This window comes from Dipodomys spectabilis, unplaced genomic scaffold (genome assembly GCF_019054845.1).
Source record: "Dipodomys spectabilis isolate Male_0828 unplaced genomic scaffold, ASM1905484v1 ptg000669l, whole genome shotgun sequence".
Taxonomy (NCBI): Eukaryota; Metazoa; Chordata; class Mammalia; order Rodentia; family Heteromyidae; genus Dipodomys; species Dipodomys spectabilis.
Genome location: NW_024871346.1, coordinates 4,106,809 through 4,124,499, shown reverse-complemented (window position 1 = coordinate 4,124,499; position 17,691 = coordinate 4,106,809). Strand labels below are relative to the sequence as shown.

The 17,691-nt window shown below is 41.9% G+C and overlaps 1 long non-coding RNA gene across 2 annotated transcripts; it reads right to left on the bottom strand.

Moving 5' to 3' along the window:
* Nucleotides 1-686: 686 nt before the first annotated feature.
* On the bottom strand, nt 687-17,014 carry LOC122101617. 2 transcript variants are annotated; one of them, XR_006146395.1, is made up of 6 exons: nt 16,866-17,014; nt 15,854-15,921; nt 13,127-13,275; nt 10,854-11,009; nt 1,193-1,289; nt 687-823 (listed from the first exon to the last, which is right to left on the bottom strand). It is a non-coding gene; the product is annotated as an uncharacterized LOC122101617 (long non-coding RNA). The 2 variants fall into 2 exon arrangements; XR_006146396.1 differs by lacking the exon at nt 13,127-13,275.
* Between the last annotated feature and the right edge of the window lie 677 nt (nt 17,015-17,691).

The following is a 17,691-nucleotide window of genomic DNA, read 5'->3' as shown; positions in this document are numbered from 1 at the left end:
CTTTATAGACCATGATAATGACAATTCACCTTGTGAAGGTTAAAATGTGTTTGTGACTTTAGCTAAGTATCACTATCACACAATAGCGTGAAATTTATGTAGTCACCTGATCTCAATAAAGAAATTTTAAAAAATTAAAAAACCTCCATTTCCCCCCTGAAAATCACTAATAAATGATTTGTACCTTTTCCTGTTTTTTTTTAATCCTTTTTAAAAAACAGGCACTTTTTTTTTTTTTAATTTAATTTAATTTTATTTGTGAACATACTGTACAGAGGAGTTACAGTTACATGGGCAGGATAATGCGCACATTTCTTACCAAGCATTGCAGCCTCCTCCTTTGTTTATCCTTCACATCCCTTCCCAGCCTCCCCCCTCCCCCCCTAATCCCAATCCTTCTCCTTCCCCCCCCCCCCCCCCCCCCGCACCAACGTTGTAAAGCTCGTTTTGGACATGAAAACTAAAAAACAGGCACTTTTATTTATCTTCATAGTGAGTCTTTGGCTTTAGTGGTCATCCCTATTGTGCATTTTTTTGCAATCTCATTCATTTCTGCTCCTATCCTTTCCTTCTCCTTGGTTGTACTTTACTGGCTTTATTTAGCCCCAAGGTAACTGTGATGGATACTTAGATAATTGGTTTTTAGCTTTCCTTCTTGTCTAGTGTCAGCACTTATGATTATGAATTCAGGCTTCTTCCAGTTAGATCCAAGGGACGGCTGCAGATGTTGAAGGACTCTAGCTATGGAATTTGTCACTTTGGTAGGACTGAGATCACAGCAGGTCCAGAGAAGGATGCCCTGTCCCAGATCATTGGGATTTTCCTTGGAAGAAACACACACTCAGTTTAAAACACTATCATGAGACACAGAACATTTATTTCAACCAGCGATAGGTGACACACACAACACTAGTCCCATCAGAGAATAATGGAGCCAGACTCACAATAGTTCCAAAGTTTTAGCACAATGTATTACCCATATGGTATAAACAAAACTACTTCCAGTCTTATAAAAGTATGCCACAAAATTATGAACAGAAGATAATACAACAGGTAATAAATGACTGTTACTTTTTTTACTTTATTGTTATTATTGAGTGGATGTACAGAGGGGTTACATTTATGTGAGTCAGGTAATGAGTACATCTGTTCCCTCCCTCTCTCCCAGTCCCTCCCTCTCATCTCTACCCACCAGTTGTAGAATTCACTTTCATCAGCGTCCAGTGAGCTCCATTGCTGCACCTTTTCCTCGAGTTCTGTACCCTCCCCCAACCCTCTGGAAGATGTACCTGTGAAGACACCATAGATAAGGTAAAGAATATAGAGTCATCAGAAAAAGAAAAAATATTAATCTTTTGTTTCTATATTTTAGTTTGCTTCATTAAATGTATTATTTTATATAAACATGAAGAGGCGCTTAGGCATTGCACTGTTGTGTGCATGTGTGCATTTCTCTAGATGTGCATCTAGAATCCTGTGTAATTTATCATATCCCAGAGTGTTTTAGATCCAACTTCTGCATATCAGAACATGTACTATTTGTCTCTCTAATCTTGACTTACCATGATTTGCTCTAGCTTCATCCATTTCTCTGAAAATGGTATTATTTTTTAATGGCTGTGTAAAATTCCATTGTATGTAGGTACCACGTTTTTTTGGATTTGTTTCTTCTTAATTATATTATCATTCTCTATTTGTGTGTACCAGTCCTGGGGTTTAAACTTAAGAGCCTGGGTACAATCTCTGAGCCTTTTCGCTCAAGGCTGGTGTTCTACCACTTGAGCCACAGCCCCACTTCCTACATGATCATTCTTATTGTTATATTAGAATCTGTTACCCCTACTTAGTTAAATAAGAGTTTACCATAAAACATTGTGATGTTATGCTGACCACAGCCTCATTAATCTCCTGTGTGTTAAGGCTCACAATCACATCCATGTGCGACAGCGAGCAGCCTGGCAGGCCATACAGGTGGGTTCAGTGTTCATTTCTCACAATCAAACCGCATCATTTTGAGAGTTCAGAAGAAGCAACAGGAAGCATTTTGCTTCCTATGGCATGTATTACTATGCATTTGGGAGATTTTTTTAAATCCAATAATATGTTATTTCTCAGTTGTGATCATTTGGATCTGCATCTTGCAGTAATTTCAATAGATATTTGCATGCAGTGTTTTTTCTTAATGCACAGGCAGCAAGGCAGCTATTATCAAGTCCATTTTAAATACCTGAAAGCCAAGCCCAGGCTGCTCTCATGGTGACCAGAGCCCAGGGTCCCTTCCAGGTGATCATGAACTTCCACTGTTAATGCTGCTTTACAATATTTTTAAATTTATGCTTTGTAAATGGTTTATAGTGTCAGCGTAGATACCAGATGCCTGTAATTGAGCCACAATGATCTTTAATGCAATAAAAATGAACATGTGGGATTTTGTTGTTGTTTTTGTTAGTTTTATCAAAGGCAAACAGTTTTGACCGGTAAAAAATAATCAGACTCACAATCACCCTCAGGATGGTCCACCAGGGGGCACCAGTGCCAAGTCTTTCCTGAGCTTTGGTTGCCTTATGACGGGGCTAGCCTTGAAGCAAAGCTGGAATTCACGGATTCTTTGACCTTATAGCTTTTCCCTTTTCTTCTTTTCCTTTTCATTCTCTTCATAGTTAATGCCTCAATGAATTGGCAGATCCTAAACATATGTGTAAAACATCCTATGTGAGTCCCTTTACTCTAGACTATTATTAGTTCCCTCTTTTATATGCCCTAGAGTTTAACAAATGATTCTTACATTAAAGCTGTTTATTTAAGACTGACAGATAACTTGGAAAAATTATATTAAGTGAAGTAAGCCAGGCCCAAAGAAACATAGGTCCAATGGTTTCCCTTATTTGCAATATCTAGTATATGTATGAGTCAAGCGGAAAAGGTCAGATAATGTGATGTTAGGAAAATGAACCCTTAGATAGGTATTTTAATGCTTTTTTATTTCATGCATTTGTTTCTAACGCATTTATAAGATTATCTCTTTGTTGCTTTGTATGTCCCTCTCCCACAGTATAACCCCTGCTTTCACTATATTTAATGTCAGTATAACTTGTGGAGGAGATGGGGAAAAACAAGTTGTTTAAGGATACAGGTGGACCTGTTGCAACAATGAGAAGTACAAGGTCATGTGGAAAATGAGCTTTACAACGTTGGTGTGGGGGGTGGGGAACTGGGTGGGGGGAGAGGGGGGAGGTAGGGAAGGGATGTGAAGGGTAAACAAAGGAGGAGGCTGCAATGCTTGATGCATTATCCTGCCCATGTAATTGTAACCCCTCTGTACAGTATGTTCACAAAAAAAATAAAATTAAATTAAAAAAAAATAAAAAGACTGACAGATAAAATGGTATGTTGTTAAGGTTCTCAAAATGATGCTTTGACGCCCACACACATGTGGAATAGACAAGTCAAGCCACCCAACAATGCATTAACCTCATATATTCAATTATTTTTGTATGGTGAGAACATGTAAAATCTCTTCTCTCATCCATTTTCAAACCAGTGATATATTGTTGGTATCTGCAGTCCCCAGGATGTGCAGTAGGGCTCTTGAACTCTTTCTTCATAACTGAAACGTGATAGGCTTTGACAGGCATATTCCCATCTCTACCCCACCCCTTCCCCAACATCCTTCCATCATCACCCCTCCCCCCATCTTTCCTTCCTCCTCCTCCCATTATGGCCCCTGGAAATCACCATTTCCTTCTCTGCTTCTGTGCCTTCAGCTTGATCATGTGGGATGTGGATTTCTATGCCTGGCTTATTTCATGAACAAGCTCTCATCAGTGTTGATAAACATTAACAAGGTTTCCTTTCTCAAGGCCCAACTATATATAAATATATAAGCATATATATTTGTATCTATAACCACGATTCCTTTATTCAACCATCTCCTGGCACAAACATGTGGGTTCTACATCTTGGCTGCTGTGAATGTGCCATTCGCATGGATGTATAGATATATCTTTTGCCTATGTCTTTCATTGTCTTTGGATATTTCCAGTAGTGGGGTGGTTGGATTGTGTAGTAGTTCTCATTTCAATTTTTGGGAAGTGTCCCTATATCCTTCCACAATGTCTGCTCTATTTTACATTCCCAACAGCAGGGGTGCAAGGGTTCTCTTTACATCTTCCACAATTTGTTATTTTTTATCTTCTTGATAAGAGCCACTCTGGCAGAGGGGAGGTGGTAACGCTCACATTTTAAAGGGGTCCATGTGAAACATTAGCTTTTTCATAACTGTAAAGAGGTAATTGGCTTTTCTGTTTTACATCTGAGGAAATGAGAGTTTCCAATAAAGTAATTTGCCTGAAGTCAGGCAGACAGTCATCAAAGAAGCTTCTAATTAAAATGTTGTACAAGCATGTGTGAAATACCAAGGTGAAATGCTCTTAAACAACTAGAATATACAAACTATATTTATATATACACACATATATCTATATGACAGGAAATCAAACAGGCTGTTGGGGAAGGGACATGAATGGGAGGCAAAGGACAGAGTATGAAGGAGGGTTAATATGGTCAAAATGCTTTACACATGTATGTGAAAAATGGAACCACAAAGCTGTTGACATTAATTTTGGAGGGAGGATGGGCAGGAAGGAGAATGACAGAGGTGTGATCAAGGTGCATTGCACGTATATGTGGGCATGTTGCTATGGATCACCTTTGTACAACTATTTGATGCTAATAAAAATGGGAGAGAAAAAAAGCAGCTTAGGAACAAGGTTGAAATAAATGAAACCAAAACCAAAACTAACCAGTATCAGTGAACACCACGAGGTACAATTTCTGCCTTTCTCGGTAAACTTGATCCTAGCGGTATAGATGGCTTTGGTGAACAATTAAGAACACAATCACAGCGTGTAGCACTCTGCTGCCTAAGAGATAAAACCCTAATAACAACAACAACAAACAAACAAACAAATGACCAAAAACGCACTCAAATAGACTGAAAGCCATGGTGGCAAAAGCCTGGAAATGCAGCCGGTGGTGGAATTTTCAATTAGTTTCTGACAAGAGGTCCCCAAAGGTCTAGAAAACACAAATCAATATGAACTGAAGCGCCCACAGGCAGCTGGAGAGGCAAGGGGCCAGACAGATACCCAGGGACATGAATTTCTTCATTTGGGGCCCATGATTCAAAGGACCCCACTAAAACAACTTGATGGGAAAGGGTCAACTCATAAAAACTCTATAAAATCGAACCCTAGAGTAGGTGTTGATACAGTTTACAAATGTCTGACAATTCCTATAGGAAGCCAATTTCTCTAAGTGGGGTGTTGTTACAATTTAACCCGTTATATTATTTTACTTTATTTTTTGTTGAATGAACTATTTTCGTTAATTGACTTCAAGTGAAAAACCAATCTCTAGGTTGACTTGCACTGGCCATCTGATGGGGTGCAGGTTATTTCTGGGGGTCACAGCTGGCTCTCTGCAGAGTTTTGCTTTGAAGGTTTGTACAATGGTGCTTACTCTGGAGCAACTAGATCAACAACGAGAACTAAGTGGACTCGAACCCTGGGTAGACGTACTTTTTAATATTCTCTTCTGGTGTGATTTTAGTATCTGTCACATAGCTAGGTATTCCATTTCTAAAGTTGGAAAAAAATCTTTGAAGTAGACTGCAAAAAAAAAACAATAGTCGTTTTTGAAATGTTGTTTAGGACAAAGTCTTTTTTTTTTTAAATTCCAGTTCTAAGCTGCTTCAATAAGGATGATGGATCAGTAAGTTCACATGAAAACAGAAATGGTTTTACATTCTCAGAAATAATACAATCTTATTGGAAGAAATGTTAATCTTATTGTTTTTCAAACCAAAATGGAAATGCTATCATGAAATGAGATGATGAAAAATGACCAGCTTTCCAAATTCTCTTGTTTGTTGGTTGGTTGGCTGGTTGGTTATGAGACTTGAACTGAGGGCCTGGGCACTGGCCCCCTGACCTTTTTTTGGGGGGGGGGGTCTGGTCGTGGGGCCTGAACTCTGGGCCTGGGCACTGTCCCTCAGCTCTTCAGCTCAAGGCTAGCGTTCTACCACTTGAGCCACAATGCCACTTCCAGCTTTTTTCTTTTTGCTTATGTGGTGCTGAGGAATCGAACCTAGGGCCTCATGCATGTAAGGCAAGCGCTCTACCACTGAGCCATCTTCCCAGCCCCCCTGCCCTGACCTTTTGCACTCAAGGCTAGAGCTCTACCACTTTGAGCCTCAATACCACTTCTGGTTTTCTGGTGGTTCATTGGAGATAAGAGTCTCATGGACTTTCCTGCCTGGGTTGGCTTTGAACCATGAGCCTTATATCTCAGTCTCCTAAGTAGCTAGGATTACAGGAGTGAATGCCCAGTGCCTGGCTCAGTTTTCCAAATTCTCACCTGTTCGTCCATTCTGAATAGCTGGTTTACCTTCTAGACAAGCTTGGCATATATTTAGGACTAATGACAACATTTTTTAAAAAATCCCAAAACTTCACACTTGATTTTTCAAAAATAACATTGAAGGAGCACAGGCGCCAGGGAGGGTCTTACCAGCCTGGTCAGGGATGGAGGCAGCATTCTGCTTTGGGTCCTCTCTCTTCTGTGCTCTGCTCCCTGCCTGGATGTCAGCACCCTGACTTAAGGACTGATTAGAAAGTCAAAGTAGCCCAGGAGCAGAGGGAGCCTGTGCCTGGTCCAGAGGGTAGAACACTGTGGATCTGACTGAGAACAATGTGTTGATTGTTCTTTGTTGGCCAAGTGAGGCTTGGTGCCCACACAGAGCTGGCTGCCTGGAGAAGCTTCCAGTGCCTAAGTGACCTGGGGTGGGGCAGCAGGCCTGGCCATTCTCCTTACCTTATCCACTGCTTGGGGCTGGAGGAAGTGGGAGGACCTGGTGCATGTGGTTAGAAATGTCACTAACTTATGAGGCAGGTTCTACAACGTTTCAAGTAATAGAAATTGGCTAAAAGTCAGGCCACTTAACATATAAAACTTGGACAGAAGGTAGAGAATTCACCCCACCCTCCCACAGAGAAGAGATATTTCTCCACATATCAAAGTTGTTTGGAGCTTATGACACATGAACTCCAGCAAGGAAGACCAGCAGAAATATGACTGGATCAAGTTTTCAGTGATGGTGTAAAGCAATCCTCTCCACCTTAGCCTCCTGCAGCTGGGAAAGCACAGGGAAAGCAAACTCCCCTGACAGCGGGCCTGGCTGGGAGGGAGAGTATGGCTTTCTGCTCCATGATCACTGAACACCCTTCAGGGTGAAATTTAGATAGATATTGGTTTCCTGATGGATTTGTATGGAACAAAACCTTAAGTGTCTGTAAACACATAAAGTCATCATGAGCAGTCTCATGGGTAGTGGGATTGTGGGAGAATTTTACTTTGTGTACATTTCTTTGCTACCTTCTTTATTACCTAAAGATCATAAGCATGTTTAAAACTCAGGAAAAATTAAGAATTGTGGGTGGCTACGAACCACAGACCTGGCATTTCCTGTTTCTTACCTTTGTGGGGAATGAAAAGCATAAAGATCATTTTTTATAACATTTTGTTCATGGAGGCTTCTAGAGAGCTACGGGGAGCAATTCCTATTTCCAAAAAAAATATCCAAAAATATCTAGTGCTTTCCTCTAGTTATTTAAAAATCCATGAACCCATAAAAATAAATAAAATAGAGACCTGACACTGTTCTTACGTCACTCTGGTAAATTTCTGCCTAGTTTTATTTTCCTGGAAATGATATTATTTTTGGCTCAGGTTTTAGTTCTTTGAAGATGGTAGGTAGATGTAGGCCATGGTACTATCAGCCAGTTTGTGAAGAGGTCCCAATTTGGCTCCATTCATTCATTGTCTGCCAGCTTTTGACCTTTTACTGCATCTTAATCTCCACCCACTAGAACAGAGCTGCAGTGCACAGAAACATTAAGTAACCAAAGCCAAACAAAACACAAACCAAATGAGAACTCTGCGGGTTTGCTGAGACTAACATTGCCCTTCCTCTCATTTTAAAGATGATGAGACAGAGCTTTGTAAAGACTCTGGAGTCTCCCCTGTATTATGCAGCTCTGTGACATTTCCCTAGGGCTGATTTAACATGGCAGTGCCTGAGGATGGCTGGTGACACCATGTGTATTAGCACAGGTGGGAGGGACTTCCTGTGCTACAGCCAATCACCAGTCCCAAGGACACAATTTCAGAAGCAGCCATTTATTTAGGAAACCAAGTGGACTGACTAGTGTCATTCACAATCATCTTCCACAACACTGTTCTTTCCCTCTTTTTTTAAGCATAAAAATTAATTGTATAAAGGGCATGTAAAGAATTAACTTTGATCAGATTCACACCCCCTACATTACTTTCCCAATATACAATACTTTCATTCCAATTGTAAAAATAATTTAACATGTCTGGTATTGCTTGCTAGCTTAGTGGTAGAGCATTCCCAGGACTACACAAAACACAAAAATATAAACAAAAGAAATGCTGTAGTCACAGTGTGGAAGAATGTAAAATTCTCCCTTCCTGTGCCTCTACCTGCTTCCTGCCTCAAGATACATGGTCTGTGCTATTCATGTCCCCAGAGGGGATTACCAGGCCCACTGATGATGTATATCAACTGGAAAAGCAGTTTCTGGGACTGCCATGGCTACATTCTTCCTGTTCCTGCAGTTCCTCCTAGTTTAATATTCCAATTGTAGTTAGTCTCATGGTCTAGATTGGGTTAGCTGATAAGATGACAATGCAAGCAGGGCAGTAGCAAGGTTTGACCAAGGGCAGTGGCATTAGAAATAGCCTATTCTGAGAAAAGCCACATCATCTAATACAATGTGTCCCATTTCCCATCACACCCTTCTCTCCTCTTCTACCTCCCATCCCATTCTATCACAAATGGGCTTCATTCCAATTCTCTACAAACAAAGCTGCCAATAAATGTTTTGTTGTTGTTACTGAGATGGCATATTGCTATGCACCTCAGGCAAATCTTGAACTCATGATCTTGTCATCTCAGCCTATCAAGTTCTAGTATTGCAAGGACATGCCATCACGGCTGGCAAAAAGGAACCCTTCCCAGGTTCCTTTCTATCACTTTGTATCTCAATGTCAAATCAGCCTTGTGCTTTGTATAGGTCGAATCATGTTCCTGGCTTTATAATGGATCTCTAAAGTGAAATTCCAATTTCATACCCCAGATCTGTGCAGTGGTGATGGGTCACTTCTTTGGTAAAATGAACATTGGGTCCTTTTAAGTGGTGGTATGTGCTGCTCCCAGGAGTCCTTCCAGTGTATCCCAGCCCAAGCACTAGAGACGGCTGGCCTGGCACAGGTCTCTAGGTGGCAGAATGACCTTCCTGGCATTCGAAACTCATTTCTTTAGCTCCCATCTCCCCATTGTGAGTAAACAGGTACAGTTCACTTGCCATGTCCTTAAGTATGGCCAGTCACACAGATAGCAGGAATGATGTAGGCCATCACACCTGTGCATATCTGTCAGCATTACAGGCAGGAAGGGCAGAGGACCAGAGCCCACACAATTTTTAGAACGCTGAGGAAGTGGCTAAGGTCACTGGCAACCTCTTAATTCTTTCTAGAGTCATGGGCACCAGCCACAGGAAGCATGAGCTGGTGGCATTTTTCCTGTCTATCTACCCGCCTGTGTACTGTGCTCTAGTACTGAGTACTGAATAATGGCATCCTAGGACCAGTGTGAGTGACAGTCAGGAAGCACCACAGTTTCCATCCTCAGAGTTGCCTTAAGATGAAGAACACAGTTGGGACTGTAAGTCAACAAGGAAACCTGCCTTGTGCTCCCTTAGGACTCCTGGCATTGGTGAGCATCTCCTAAAGTCTGCCCTCTGACCCTCACTATGAAATGTTTCACATGAATGCCACAGAACACGGAGCTTAAAATTGGAGATAGTCATGATGAATGAAGGGAGGAGACGAGCTCAGGACTTGCTCCAGGAATTGGAATCGAGGTCCTAGGTCTGACAGTCACCAGCTCTGATCCTTCTCAGGTCTTACTTCTCCATCAGCCTCAAGAGTGATGAATAGCTACAAAACTTCCTAAGGTACTTTCTGGCCTTCTCGCTTGATGTGTCTGTTTTCCTCTACCATGGAAACAAGAGAAGCTGCTTGCTTTCCTGTTCACCCTGGGGGCCATGCTGTGGTGTTATTAAAAGCAAGAACTAGCCTATTGCTATGCATCATCAAGATAATACATGCAACTGTACTATTGGGGCATTTTCATGATGCAAGTTAGAACTAGGTTAAAGGAGACCCAGAGGAGGAGGTCCTTCCTTGAAAGAGGAAACTCTACTATGCCTCTTTCCTGTGTTCTGGCTGTCTGTCACCCAGTAGACCCTCAGTGATCTACTGGATGATAAGATTTGAATCGAGGTATCCTATCTTCCCCATCTTATACCTCACAGAACCTCACAGAATGGAGGATGCAATGTGCAAGCTTTGACGGCTGGAAATCTACCTTGCACAAGAAACAAAAATCTGGGCTCAAATAATTATTGATATAGAACCCATGCCAACCCTTTGAGCCCATGCCAACATCCGACTCACCGACCATATAATGCTGGTGAAATCATTTAGTCTGCCCCGCAAAGGTAATCACAGGAGTGACTCAACATTCAGTAATTCCACAAGTTCTCATAGCAACATTAAATTATGGGATAGATGGGGCTTACACGAGTACGTAGGACAAAAATGCCTTTCATCAGCTGCCCAAGATCTGTGTGCTTGTGCTGAGGTCTCAGAAAACAGTCAGTGTCAGGTAGGATGGGAAAGTAAACATTACAAAACTATCAACACACCTTTCACTCCAGAGATGATGAGACCAGACACAAGGAGATGCTTTCTGCGGGCCTCTAATGACTGCTGACCATGTTGTCATCCTTGTGTGTTAATACAGATGGTAACTCCAGTGCAATCCTTGTCCACATGTCCACCATCAACAATCCTTGCAAACACTGAGTACCAAAAGAAGATGAACAAAATTATTGTACGCAGGACAAAATTATTTCAAGAGCTAAAAACAAGAATGTGGGATATGTGCCGAATGCAAGGTATAGGATTATAACAATAATCAAAGCAAAATAATTGTGTCACTGGTGACATCACACACACACACACACAATTTCAAACAAGTGGTGAAACATCCTACTAATGACAACTATAAAGATAGAACCTTGCTGCAGAATACAAATCTTTCCAAGAAAAATAGACAAATGATTTTTCCTTTGGTTGAAGTCAAAGGCCAGCCTGTGTCAGTGTGTTAGCACTAACGGAAACGGAAAGCCAATCCACTGCAGTATTACAACTCAAAACGTTCCAGACTCCATGAGTTGAGAGGCCAGACTTTGGATAAAATCACATGACAGAGATGACGTCACTCAGGTGAGGTGTGTAGTGAGCAGGCAAATCACAAAGCAGCTGAGGCCTCTGGTAGCAGAAGTGTGTGAGAGCACGCATGGTGGCTGCTGTGGAGTTGTTAAATCAGGCAGAGTAAAGTTGTTTCAGAATGTTAGCTTGCCTCAGATTGGAGGACCCACTCAACAGAAGATATTGGCCAAAAAAAAAAAAAGGATTCCACAGGAGATTTCTAATTTCTCTCTCTCTCTCTCTCTCTCTCTCTCTGGCTTGTGACAAGGCAAAAGACGCATCAGATACTTCCTAACTGTCCATTTAAGATCAAGACTGAGATGATTTGATTCTTTCTGGACAATGCAATGAACCTTTTTTGCAAGCAATCATAGCTTGGAGTTCCATCTGTGGTAAGACCACTTAACTTTTCAAACAATGGCTTAAGTACTGTCAGTGATATACTAACTTTCTCAAAGAACTGGTCACCTCTTACAGGGCTGCATGTGGCTTCCAGTGACAGTAATTCTTGTATGTTAAAAATCTGCCTTTACCCCATGAAGAACAGGCTTCTGAAAATTGCATATCATTTCCCCGAAAGGCCTTTATAAATTAATTAATTATCTTAATAGGGAACCTTACACATAATTCTTCCTAAAGGAACATTTGTTAGTATAAATTTTGAAGGAAAACATCAGCCAACTGGTTCAGGCCAGCTTGCTCCCTCCTGCCCTTCCCCTCCCCCACCCCCACTCCACCTCCCCGCCCAATCAGGTGGCCACCACCCAGGGAAGGGTCTTCGGTCCTGCCATAACTCAGGCCAGCCCTCTTACAAGCCACTATCCTGTGGCTACTGCCCAGGGGAGGGTCTTGCTGATTTCAAATGAACCAATCTGACAAATGGCCAGAAGGGAAGAAAAAAGTAGTGGGGAGCAATACATAACAGCCTGCTCCTTGACCCTGCAGAGGACAACCGATTTCTTGGTCCCGCTGTTCTCTTTCCTGTGGGACCTTCACTTTCTCTTTGCTAAATAAAGTCTTTACAACTGTGCTCATCCTTCCTGGTTTCATTTCTATGCTGCCAGGGAACAAGAACCCATCATGCTCATGCATCACTTATTATCCTAATAATTCTGGTTTTACACAATTATAGTTTTTAGAAACTTGGACGTTATTAACCATCTGCACACGTTCCTTTACCAAGATGATTTCTGTTCAAGCTGAGATCACTGACTGTGGGAAGTATGACCTAGAACGCTTCACGTGGAGGGTGATTCCACAGTGGGCTTAAGGCACTTAGTGCTGAAGCAAAAATTACCTTTAGAGAGCCCTGAGAAAGGAGACACAAGGAGGCCAGTCCATGGAGGACCATGCGTGTGTGAGGCGGTGAGCTGGGGGAAACAGAAGTGTGGGAAATACTCAGGAGGCAGCTGACATAGTCATCATCGGGCAACGCAAGGAATGGTGTCATTCTAAAAGACACCTGTGAGTGGGAGGTAAGCTGGCACTGAGTGACAGGAAGTGGTTTTCTAATTGAGAAGGCCTTCTGGCCCCTCAGTGAGGCACTGGAAGGCCAGAGTCGGGGAGGTGGGCGAAGCAGACTACAGAAGAGGCGGCGGCGGCTTGAGGCATTGATGAAAGGGTTGAGAAGTTAGACATGGGGCAGCTTTGCAGGCAGGTGATGGCAGGAGGCTGGCCGAAGCGCTGTGAAGCCAGGGACCTCTACCTCTTTAGCACGAAGGTTGATCTCCCAAGTAAAGTGTCAGCAGGCAGATGAGTCATATCAACAAAGGAGGCTGTGTGACACATGCCAGCACGCACGCACACAGGGGGTTCTGACCAGCAAAAGGCGCCACAGCTGCAAAGTTGTAAACCCTGTAGGGACAATGGGTAAATCTGATGTGCTACCCAGGCAACTAGATGGGCTTATGGGCTGAACTGTGTTCCAGCCAGCCAACATTCATATGTTACAGCCTTAACCCTCAGAACCTCAGAATATGTCCAAATTTGGAGTGAGAGAGCCTTTAAAGTGGTGATTAAGGGTGTGCCCTAATTTAATATGACAGCTGTTCTTCCAAAAAGAAATGAGGAGGGGCTGGGGGTTTAGCCCAGAGGAAGGGCGCCTGCCCGGCGCGCGCAAGGTCCTGGGTTCGGTCCTCAGCCCTGGAAAAAAAAAAAAGCTACAAAAGACCAAAAAAACAAAAAACAAAAACAAAAAGATATGAGGATACAAACTTGCAGGAGGAAGACAAAGTAAAGATTCAAGAAGATAACTGTGTCTAAATAAGCCAAGGATAGATCCTTTAGAAGAAAGCAATCATGCTAAAACCTGGATGTTAGACTTCAGAATCAAGAAATAATAATTTCCACTCAGCCTGTGGGATTTACCACAGCAGACATACTAACTAATACAAGTGGACAACTTTCAAAACCTTGGGAGTTTATATATGCGTCTGAGTGCGACATCAGAGCAGGTGAGGCGGGGGCTGATATAAAGAAGGCATGGGAGAAGAGCAATATAAAATTCATGATGCTTTTCAGTGTGTTTCTCTTCATCTTCGGGCAATCCTGGAAAGAAATCCAGCGGTGATAATGAAATAGCTCACTGGGACAAGAATATCTGATGTTGAGTTATGTGGAAGGGGAAGTGAGGAGATACAGGGTTTTGGTACACAGCTGGAGGAGTCAATTGAGTCAGCTGGAGGTGAGACCACACCAGTATCCCTGAAGAACATCTGGGCCTGTGGTTAAAAACCACAGAAGGGTTGTTGGTTACCATGATGTTGGGTGACATATTTGGGTGGGGGAGGGTGGGCCTTGGGTTTGTGGTTGGAGTTGGTAATCATTCCAACTGTCATCCATAGAAGTACATCCTGCCTGTTCAGTCAATCATTAGAATGTTCATAAAGAACAGACAAAATTGACTGTCTTATAGGCGATTTGAGCAGAGATTATAAGCAGCTGGCTTCATCAGGAGGGAAGAGCTTTGAACTTATGATTCTGCCTCTCCTGTGGGTCTTGGCTGTCCCACTTCCATTGAAACAACTATTATCCTTGTCTGCCTTCCCTTCTTTAAGAATTTAGTGCCCTCAACTTGCTTCCTTGCCAAGCTGAAGCTCCTCCACAGTTCACAGAAGAGCATCTCCACAGGTCCTCAAAAAGAAATGTATGGCTGGACGCCTAGCTACTCAGGATGCTGAGATCTGAGGATTGCATTTCAAAGCCATTCTGGACAGGAAAGTCCATGAGACTCTTATCTCCAATAAATTACTCAGAAAAGGACATAAGTGGCAAGTGGTAGACACAAAGCTCAGGGACAGCACCCAGGCCCTGAGTTCAAGCCCCAGAACCAGCACACAGGTTTCACTTTCAAAACACTCTTGCAGAATGAAAGAAACACCTAATACTAAATAGCTCATGATAGATTATACAAGATCTCAATACTATTGGGCTGAGATTATTCAAATGTAATCTTACTAACAATAGAGGCTTAATGAAATGAATTTTCAAAATCACTGAAGAGCTATGATTCATAGGCCCTTTTTACCCTCTTATATTTAAGATAAAGTCTACATTATTCTCTTTACATTAACATCTAATATAAATTGAAAAGTAGACCTTGAAATATTCTCTCAGGGACATGAAATTCAGTGAGTTGGTTTCAGTTTTGTGTTTGTTTAATTGAGACACAGCAGGCTGGATTGTTTTAGTTGGGTCAGGGTGTGGCTCTAAAACCTTTTTCTTGTAACTTTTAACTCCTGACCTAACTCCAGTCAACAAAGAGGGATGTGTCACTGTGAAAAAAAGCAGTATTTTCTGCCAAACCAAAGTTGCCTCCATCTTGTATGTTGGTAATTCCTGGGACTGATATTTCCTGCAATGATTTACTCTTCGATTTCAATTCTAACTATTATCTGTACTGTTTGTGACCAGCCAGCTATGTTAGGAATATGAATCTTTTTTTTTTTTTTTTTTTTGTCAGTCATGGGGCTTGAACTCTGGGCCTGGGCGCTGTCCCTGAGCTCTTCAGCTCCATGTCCAGTTTTCTGGTGATTAATTGGAGATAAGAGTCTCATGGACTTTCCTGCCTGGGCTGGCTTTGAGCCTCGATCTTCCGATCTCAGCCTCCTGAGTAGCTAGGATAACAGGCGTGAGCCACCAGTGCCCAGCTGAATCTTTTTTAAAATATATACATTTTTGTCATTATTGTAAAGGTAAGGTACAGAGGGGTTATAGTTATATAAGTCAGACAAAGAGCACAGTTCTTTTTGAACAATGTCACCCCTTCCCTTGTTCTCTCCCAGTTTTTCTATCTTGTGCCAAAGGTGCTCAAAGAATAAACTTCAACTATCAAGTGTGCTGCTTGTGACCAGCTAGCCCTGTTAGAATGATAAATCTTTATCTACGGAGTTAAAAGAAATAAGATATCTTTGAGCAGGAGCTTTCCACTGACCTCATCAACCTCCTCCAACTGTACACCAGCCACTCTGCTGGTATACAGCCAGATCTGCTCCCAGACAGCTGTGAAAGAGAAAAAAAATTGTAAACCTTTGGTAAGAATGAAAGAATAGGCCCCTTTTCTAACCTTAATAATCAGTCTTACTTAGAATGGGAGTGAGCCCAATTCCTTCATAAGGAGGACAGACCATTTGGATTGGGATAAAAACCCAGCATACTGCTTTATGTGCCTGTCTAGCTCTCAGTAGGGTAATGGCATGCTGCCCCTTTGGGCAAAAGGAATTGCATTCATGAAATCTCCTATATCTCTTATGCATCTATTCATTTCTGACACCAGAAGGTTGTTGTGTGTGTTTCTAACAGTCACCAGTAGGAATGTTTTCAAAAGAGAAATGATTGCATAAAGAACTATGTCTTTAACTTGGAAAACAGAGGGAGTTTTTAAAAACCATTTTCTGTTTATGTACAGATGTTCAATCTTAAGTCTAGGTCATGGGATTTTAAAAGGCAAAAAAACAAACAAACAAAAAAAACCCCAAAACAACTTCCTTTGACATGCTGCTTTTTAATCTGCCATTGACTGTAGAAACAATGACTTTAGTTGAATTAGCTTTCGAGAATTTAGCCAAGTCAGTTCATTCTAGATCACAACATTCATTTGTAAGTGATGAGCTCAGAGTATTGCTTCTAAGTGATTTCAGTCTCTCGCACAAAATAGGCTAAAAAGGCTTTCTATATAAAGTCTCTGTTCAAAAGCTGACCTGAAAGAATATTATGTGAACGTTACTACTTTGTCTACCCAACTAAAACAATGTTTATATCTACAAAGCACATAAGCAGTGAAGAATGTGACATTTTCATTTAGAAACACAACTACAGTGAACATGGTGCAATTCCACCTGCTGCCACTGAGAAGCAAAGTATACTTTGAGACAGACCATTCTTGGGCCCTGCTCTAACTCAGGTGTGGAAGGTTCTTTGCTGGCTTAGATTTGGGTACACCATACCATTTTAGCCAGGCTGATTGAAGGACAGGCACTGGAGGCTTCTAAGAGAGAGGGGGAAAAAACAGAAGTCACTTTTATCACCTAGTAAGTGTGAAAAATGAATCATAGGTTTCATCTTGGTGACTCAAGTTATTGTTACTAGAAAAAAAACAACAACCCAGAAGCTAATTCTATTAATGTCCAGAAGGAAATTTAGAAAGAAGCCAGTACTTGGCTAGCACTGTTGAGTTGCTAATTCAGTCTGCCCTCCATCTGGATTGCTTGTTCCACAAGAGGACAAATAGCCTTATTATTTAAACCCATTTGTAACAGGAATTCAATTATGGTTGAAACAATAATATATGACAGATAATGGAAGTCTGGTGCCAAAAGGTAAGTCCCTCTGTTCTTGATTATTCTCTTTTACCACGGAGGGCAGACTGCATGGGACTTTGATTTGACCCAGACACAAAGCCAGTGGGTAAAGAGGTAAGAAGTCCCTTTTCTCAAAGTGTGTGTCTCTAATTCCAATTCCAGTTCCTTCTTCTGGACTTTTGCTAGGCCCCTCCTCCTTTTGTGAATCTTGCCCACCAAGATGTAAACGTTCATCTCCTCGTGCTGGGCCATTTTAGCACTTCAGGAGCAGACTGCAAATCTGAGCTCAGCAAATCTGAGTAGAAAGGCAGGGTCCACCATGTTAGGAGTAAAAGTTGAGCAACTGCAGCCCAGCTTGCTGGCTTCCTGGGATTCTTGTCAGTAGCACTGCCTCTGCAGTTGCTGTCCTTATTCCTGTGACACTGATATCCCAACACATTTCTAATGATGCTCAGACAACTGCTCTTTTCAC